Raw genomic sequence first — 7758 nt, 5'->3', positions numbered from 1 at the left:
AAACCAAACTCCTTGAGTTCCTAGACCATGTTGTATCCCATGTGACAACATGTGCCAAATCGAGCCCTACAAGTAGGTTCGTAACAGCAGAAGGCAGAAAGGTAGATTGGACACTTGGCCCAAAATACTTTGTGCCGACATGCCCTTGGCATGGCTCTGCAACATTCAAGCGTACTTATACGTCTTGAAGAAAAACAAGCAAAGCATACAAAAAGTGGAATAACACCAAATCAATAGATGCGTACCTGGAGATTTGAACGTAATGTTCACTTACTCTACGCAAACAGAGAGGAGCACATCTCCTACCTGAACAAAAAAACAGTATTGCACTGGGAACCGTGGGTGTTGCCTTCGCAATCCAACCCCTTTGGTTAAAATCTACGCAGTCAAACCCCTTGGTAAGAGCCTTTGTAGAAACTGCTCAAGTAGCAGTTAACAGTAACCAACATAGTTAACCGTGTACATACTGATTGGAATCAACTTAAAAAGTTGAGTTTGTCTGCTACCGCGTGGTAGATTGCGGAATTCTTTCCTTGAAAGTCTAACTGGGAGAGATCAAACTGTGATCCTCAATGCCTATGGGATGATGTAGCAGTCACCCGCCGGGTCGTACCCCAAAACACTATGTCCATAGACACTCCGTAGTGCTATAGAGAGAGCAGGAAATCCACACAAGTGAACTGCCTAGCTCCTGTGGACAACCATACTATCTCAATTGATTGCTGCATCTATACTTCCTTGTAGAGATTAGCTATTGAAGATTTTCAAAAACTCAACTTGAGTGTCGCACTGAGAACAGGTAGTGAAAAAATGACACTGTAAACATCCTGAATGACAAGACCCTTGCTTGTCCATTAACATCGATGTATACTTCCCTGGGTAGACTTTTTCACGCTTGAAAACAATCACCCAAAGAATGCCAATAGTTGGGTCTTACCCTTGGCCTAACCATGGCTCTTAGCCTGTGTGGCTCATAGCCCTTGTGCAAATTAGTGTTCAATGGACTAACCGATGAAGACTAATTTGAGTAGCATCTTAGCCATGTGCTAGCTGAGAGTTAGAGCACCTTGGCTCAGGCTGACTCACGAGCAAAACACGTATCAAAAGCTTCTTAGAATATTTTCATGATTCCCTTAAAGAGAGAGAACTAGAGAGAAGAATAGCATGCATACCTACGGAACTTTCCTTGAACGACTATGACGTGTATAGTTGAACGCCATGCTCGTGTGCATCTTATACCTAACGTGCAGCGTATCCTATAAGCATGCAACAAGTTTTTGCTATGACTCTCTCATTGAGAGAGGTAACAAAAAAACACAACCACATCTTGATCTACCTGCCTTGCAGGGTCGTGATTTTATGAAAATGACTTCTCATTGGCACTTTGCCTGTGAAATAAGTCCTAGATTTAGGTTCCTTTTAGTGCTGTTGGGTGTTGATAGCAACCAACCATCAGGTTCAACAATCCATCACTTAGTCTGTCCCAGAGTTGCGAGTGTGATAGCGGAAGCATAATGCATAAAGTGGTGGAATCCATGCCACCTGCTTATCATGCCTTGCATGCAAAAACGTAAGCCCTTGGCTACTATAACGGTCTCAAGCGTGAGAACCAAAACCATAAGTGCCTTGCACAGAATAAATTGGTAGGGATTCTGTGAGCTGACATTCCCTATGCGTATTGTGTGCTGACATTCCCAAACTTGTGTGCCAAAGCCCTTGATTCCAAATCAATGGCAGTATCTCGGCACAAGGGAGAAGTCGTGCTTCATGTAAAATTGCCAAAGCACTTTGCTTTGCACAATGACAGTAATTGCCAAGTAAAGTGTAAACATGGAAAAAAAAACAAGAAAAACTTAAACTTGGCTAACCTGGTAGTTGTTGCTGCAACCAGTTGTCATGAAATTCCAAAGGAAAAGCTCGCGTAAAGGTGGCTCATAGACAAATCTGCCGTGCGAGAGAGAGTTGTCGCATATGTATATTCGCCCTCTTGTATCATATACATCCGTCGTATACAGAATGAAAGAATCTGCAAACATTTTGCCAAATCCGTCCCCAGTTTGTATGCTCATAGCATATGCCAAACGTGGGGAGTCTCTATGCAAGATGCATAAAGAGAAGCCTTGCTTCACCTAAATCGGGTAGTCCTAATGGCCAACTGATGTGGCTGCCAATAGCATGACAAAAATATTCGACCTTGTCGAGCAATTTCAAGTGAAATTAACCAGTATTGTGTGGCAAGCATCCTATGTCGGCTTGTAGAAACAGTGACAAGGAGTCGGCCATGCCGAGCAACTTGCTGCCCTCAACAAATCCAGTAATAGGCCAAGCGAGTCACTTGGAGATACTGAAAAACCGGCCCTTGGCCCTGCCTTAAGGTACTCAGGAGAAGCCATGCTTCAAATAACTATGTTTGGCCTCATTGCCAACACATGCTATTGACGACACATGTCATCGTGAAGAGAGTCCATTGTGTCGATCATACATAGACAATGGACCTTGTCCAGTTGTACTTTTTATTGAAGAGTATAAAAATACTTATATGCATACCGGCAAAACTGGATTATGGAAAGCAAAGAGACTCCTATCTGTGTTGCAAGCTGTGATAAATGGTAGGCCCTGCCGAGCACTTTTGCCTGCTGTGCCAATGAAAGATAGGCGAGAAAGAAATTTGCACGACAAACTATAGGCCTTGCCTATACTTGCCGCACTGTAACGAGAAATCGTCCTATGCACCTCCATGAAATGGTCATACCATACAGTTGTAAAAATGTCCCCAATGAATATGCTCCTAGCATACTCCAAATGCTAGCAGGACAAAAATGAAAGCCTTGTAAGTATATACATGCCATGCATGATAAAAAGTCGCAAGGGTTAACTCTGGAGTGGTGTACTCAAGCCATGCTTGATTTTTATCTTCAACCGAAACATTAATGTTGTGCAAACAAAATATGCCACAAAATTTAGTGCGTACCTGCTGAATCACATGAATCGACTTGCTATGTTGTCAAACTCCTGCATGATGCATGAGCACGCATGCCATGCTTTTCGTATCATGGTGGTGTATAGCTTCCATCAAAGCGCTAAAGAGCCTCGAATCGGCGTCCGCTAGTGATGTCGGGCATTCGATCGGAAATCCATGGCAGAGGTAGAAACCGTGTTTCCATAGCCTCATGGTGAACTGGAAGCCTTGCTTCCCTAGCACTTCTGCATGCATACCTTGGAAAAACCACCGTTGCCACTCTTCGAGACACTCATGCATCGTAGCAAACCGGTCAGTTAGTCCGTGAATGGCCCTTACGGAACATTGCGTGCAGCCATGGCTCCTGCAATTGTTGCATGCAACCTTGGGTGGGCCGGCTTCTCCGGGACCCCTTGGGCACCCCATGTGTGGGACAAGGCCCTAGGAGTGCCCCATGGGCACCCTAGGCGCCCACACTATGGCCAACCCCTAAATGAAGCAAAAAATAAACAACCTTCAGCGATGGCGGCAGAATAAACTGCGCAGGGAAAAACTCCAACATGCCGATCCATGCGCTGCTCCAGCTGTTGGGGTTAAGGCCTATGTGCCTTGACCAGTTGCCCAGGTCATGGGCGCCCGCCCACTGTTACCCTATACTTATAGTGAGTATACTGTATAGGGGGAGCTGCCACTTCATAGTCTCCCCACCCACATCGTGTGTGTGTGTCTCCTTCTCTCTCTCACTCTCCGTCTGTGGTGCTCCCCGATCCCCTTCAATTGGTATCAGAGCTATGGTGACCGCGGAGAGCACTACGGCTTTGAGAGCTTCGAGGCGATAGCTCGCTCTCTCTCGACGGTAGAGAGATTAAGAAAGCAAAAGACTTGCTGTGAGAATGCAATGGGAGCTTGTGAGCTCAGTTGAGAGTGATGTATGTTCTTGTGGAAGCTCAGAAAGGAGTGTGGAAGATTGTGTGTAAGTGAAGGTGCTGCCCTAAAAACTGTGTGCGCAGCAGCACTATTTTCAGATTCGTTTTTCTCCTTGTAGAATGCAGATCTGAGAATTCTGTCCTCATAGCCCATCCGTTTTGACGTGGTCTACAACTTTGCAGAAGAAACTTTTTGCAAATTCCTCACCGTTTTTCTGATATTCAGCTCAGACTGACTGTATACAGAAATTCCAGATTTTTTGTTGTCGCATTGTGTGCGAGTTTGATGCACTTTTGGAAGCACGCGAGATGCTTGAAATTGAGTGCATAAATTCTGAGCTAAAGATGCAATTGCAGCTTGTGTTAAGCTTGTGGTTTGAGGGTTTTTTGGTAGACTTGGGCAACGAAGTACGGAGGCGTTTACACACCACCGAAGCGGTCTCTTGAGAGACGCAGGTTTTTGGAGCACACAGGTGGAGCTTCTTTCACTGGTTTTCACAGAATACTTTGGCAGCGATTTTGTGCTTGGATTCATGGTCTTTTCGGATGGTTTGCATATGGTTATGGCGCATGGTTGATGCCCATTATACATGCATTTTGGCGAGCACTTTCAAGTGCCGGTGAGCTCTCTTGAGAGCATTGTTTTCGCATTGATCAAGTTTCCGGATTGCAAATCTTTTGGCGCTTGCTTATGCGCGGTCACTCCGTTGATGTACGTTGAGTGCGGATTGCCATTGTATGTGAAAATGTGGAGCCATTTTGGCATTCTTACTCATTGGCATTGAGTAGTGTTATGGTTTATGGTAGAGATTGTACTTGAGTTTTTGCTCAGTTTTCAGGGGAAATTCTGTCCGATTTTTCCCAGATTCTCGCCATAGTTTGTGATCAAGTGTTTACTCTCACTTTGATAGGTTTTGTCAGTTTGGACACAGTTTTGTCTTTTGTATCTCCTCACAAGAGTGAGGAGTTGTGTATCTTTCTTTGCTTGAGACAGTGGTTTGCTCTCGCGTGGGAGAGTCTTGTGATCTCGAGCATTGTTTGCCATAGTTTTGCAGAGCTTATGCATGTATGTTGAGTGTAGTTTGATGCGCATTGATTGCTCATTGTATTGAGCTTGCAGGACAATGGTTATTTTGTGTTGATAGCCATTGTGCGTCGAAACTCTGGTGAAATTTTCCCAGGAGTTTTATGCGTATCATTTATACGATCTAGGTAGAGATTGCAGGTTGCACTCAGCATTTCCGTGCAGTGTTCTCTGCAGGTGGGAGATTTGTGCGTATGTATGCATCGATACCGCACAGTGTGGGCTTGGTGATTAGCTCACAGATTGCAGTGTGATACTAGAGCATGCGAGGCTTGTATTGACATTGCGGGAGCTCTATTTTGGAGTGTGTCTCACAGGTTTTACATTGTGTTTCTGGCCATATTTGTAGACAGTTTCCAGGTGTTGTTGGTGAGGTGGTTTTGCTATCTAGCTTGCTACTTGTGCTCATGGCAGAGACGGGTGATCGATCAGATTATGACCTCTCACAGATGCGCGTGTTTAATGGGTCAGACTTTGCGGCATGGAGAGATTGTATGCTTGATGCACTGACACGGCGAGGGTTGCATCGACCATTGAGTGGTGATGCAGGTAGACCTTCAAACATGTCTGACGATCAGTGGCAGGAGCTAGAGGAGATGGTACTATCTACACTCTCTTTGCACCTTGCGGAATCTGTATATGCTCTTGTTATGTATGAGACTACTTCGAGAGCACTTTGGCGCAGATTACATGATATGTATGATAGATTTGAGTCGTCAAGGACTAGTGTGAGACATGTACATTCACGAGTACGCTGACAGGTGACATGTTTGTATTGTGGTCATTCTGGACACGTTAGACGGCGTTTTTTTCGTCGTATGCGACATCGTAGGAGACATGGCAGTCTCAGAGATGTATGTAGTGATGCCATGGACTCAGTTGCTTTGACAGTTGAGGCACATGTAGTGTCGGAGTATACTAGTGACGGGGATGTCACTTTTACCTCGAGCTATGCACGAGATGCTATACATGTGGATAGTGCACTCTCTTCACAGTGGTTGCTAGACGCAGATGCTATGTTTCATCTCACGCCGCATCGTGCATGGTTTTGTAGCTATTCTAGCGGGATGCTTGGCAGTGTATGTTTGACCGATGGATCGGTGCATGCGATAGCAGGTGCAGGAGATGTGAGACTGTCATTACCGAGTGGTGCATCTTACTTGTTACGACATGTGCGCTATGTACCAGATTTGACAGTGAGTTTGATCTCGATTGGTCAGCTTAGAAATTGTGGATGTCAGATTTCGCTACGAGAGCGAGATTTTGTGATGCATTTGGGTTCGCTAGTGATTGCGAGAGGTGCCAAGAGTGGTACAGGTTACCCATTGCATGTGGATCACGGGAGAGACGGTGTTGTCTCTGTGATCATGCAGCCAGGTAGAGAGCGAGAGAGCAGGCGAGTCTATTTTTCTTGTGCGTTGCACGATGCTTTGCATGGAGTGCAGAGCAGTGACCTTGTTTTGCAGGTTGCGTCTACGGATGCACAGGTAGAGCGAGACAGCTCTAGTGAGTCACAGCAGGATGAGTCATCAGAGGTGATGACAGAGATGACTCACATGGATGCTGAGATGTCAGCTATTGTGGAGTCATTTCTTGATATGCTTATGCCAGAGCTTGATGCAGATTCAGGACATATGGATACTCTTGGTACACATGTGATATGTGGTGGGCATGAGGAGTCACTCCAGAGCTCGGAGTCAGAGTGCCATGGTCTCTATGATAGGAGACAGGATTGCCATGAGTTGAGTTCTGAGTTGGAGGTGGCAGAGGTTGCCAGGGTTGCATCAACATTCGGTGTCCTCATGTACGAGATGCTAATCTCGAGGCCCGACATAGCAGCTGCAATGGGAGCATTTGCAGCAGGGTTGATCAGTCGTTCGATGACTGATCTCGGCATAGAGCATAGGGGAGGTTTGCAGGTATTGGACCGATACTCGCAAGAGTGCATGAGCTCTTGTAGACTCTTTGCAGAGCTTGGAGCTAGCTCTATGTGGCTTCCGCAGCGGGATGTTTGTCTATCAGTAGAGCCGGATGCACTAGCTCATCGAGAGTCAGTGGACATAGGTTGAGAGAATATCTCACCTTCTATTAGTTGTACACTAGTAGATCTTGCTTAAAGGCACATTGGCCATTAAGTGGGAGGTTGTTGGGGTTAAGACCTATGTGCCTTGACCGGTCGCCCAGGTCATGGACGCCCGCCCACTGTTATCCTATACTTATAGTGAGTATACTGTATAGGGGGAGCTGCCACTTCACAATCTCCCCACCCACATCGTGTGTGTGTGTGTCTCCTTCTCTCTCTCACTCTCCGTCTGTGGTGCTCCCCGATCCCCTTCACCAGCCACCTCCATCATGTGACGAAAAACCCCCCTCAGGCCAAGGCGAAGCTGCAGAAAGCATGCAAGTCCGATTTCGTGCATGTCGAACATCACGACTTTGTGCATCGAAGCGGTCTGTCCCACGTGGAGTTCGGCCCCAAGCTCTGTGTAGATCTCCGATCACAAGAATGAGAGAGAGAGAGAGAGAGAGAGAGAGAGAGAGAGAGAGAGAGAGAGAGAGAGATCGCCATGCTTCCAGAGAGAACGCCATGCATAGTTGAATGCCATGCTTCCCTCCTCCATAGCTCCCTACTGCCCCCTCCTCTCCACCTTGCTCTGATACCAGTGTAAGACTGCGGGGGACTGGACCATGCAACTCTCCACCCAACCGTGCCATATATAAGACTGGACCAGTGTAAGACTGTGGGGGACTGGACCATGCAACTCTCCACCCAACCGTGCCATATATAG

The 7758-nt window shown here is 46.4% G+C and overlaps 1 pseudogene; it reads right to left on the bottom strand.

The window, feature by feature from the left end:
* Nucleotides 1–3004: 3004 nt before the first annotated feature.
* LOC147423172 (uncharacterized) lies at nt 3005–7369 on the bottom strand (annotated as a pseudogene).
* Nucleotides 7370–7758: the final 389 nt, after the last annotated feature.

Source organism: Adiantum capillus-veneris, chromosome 26 (genome assembly GCF_014529385.1).
Source record: "Adiantum capillus-veneris isolate H3 chromosome 26, ASM1452938v2, whole genome shotgun sequence".
Taxonomy (NCBI): domain Eukaryota; kingdom Viridiplantae; phylum Streptophyta; class Polypodiopsida; order Polypodiales; family Pteridaceae; genus Adiantum; species Adiantum capillus-veneris.
The sequence above is the reverse complement of the archived record's forward strand: the minus strand, read 5'-3'. Positions and strand labels throughout refer to the sequence as shown.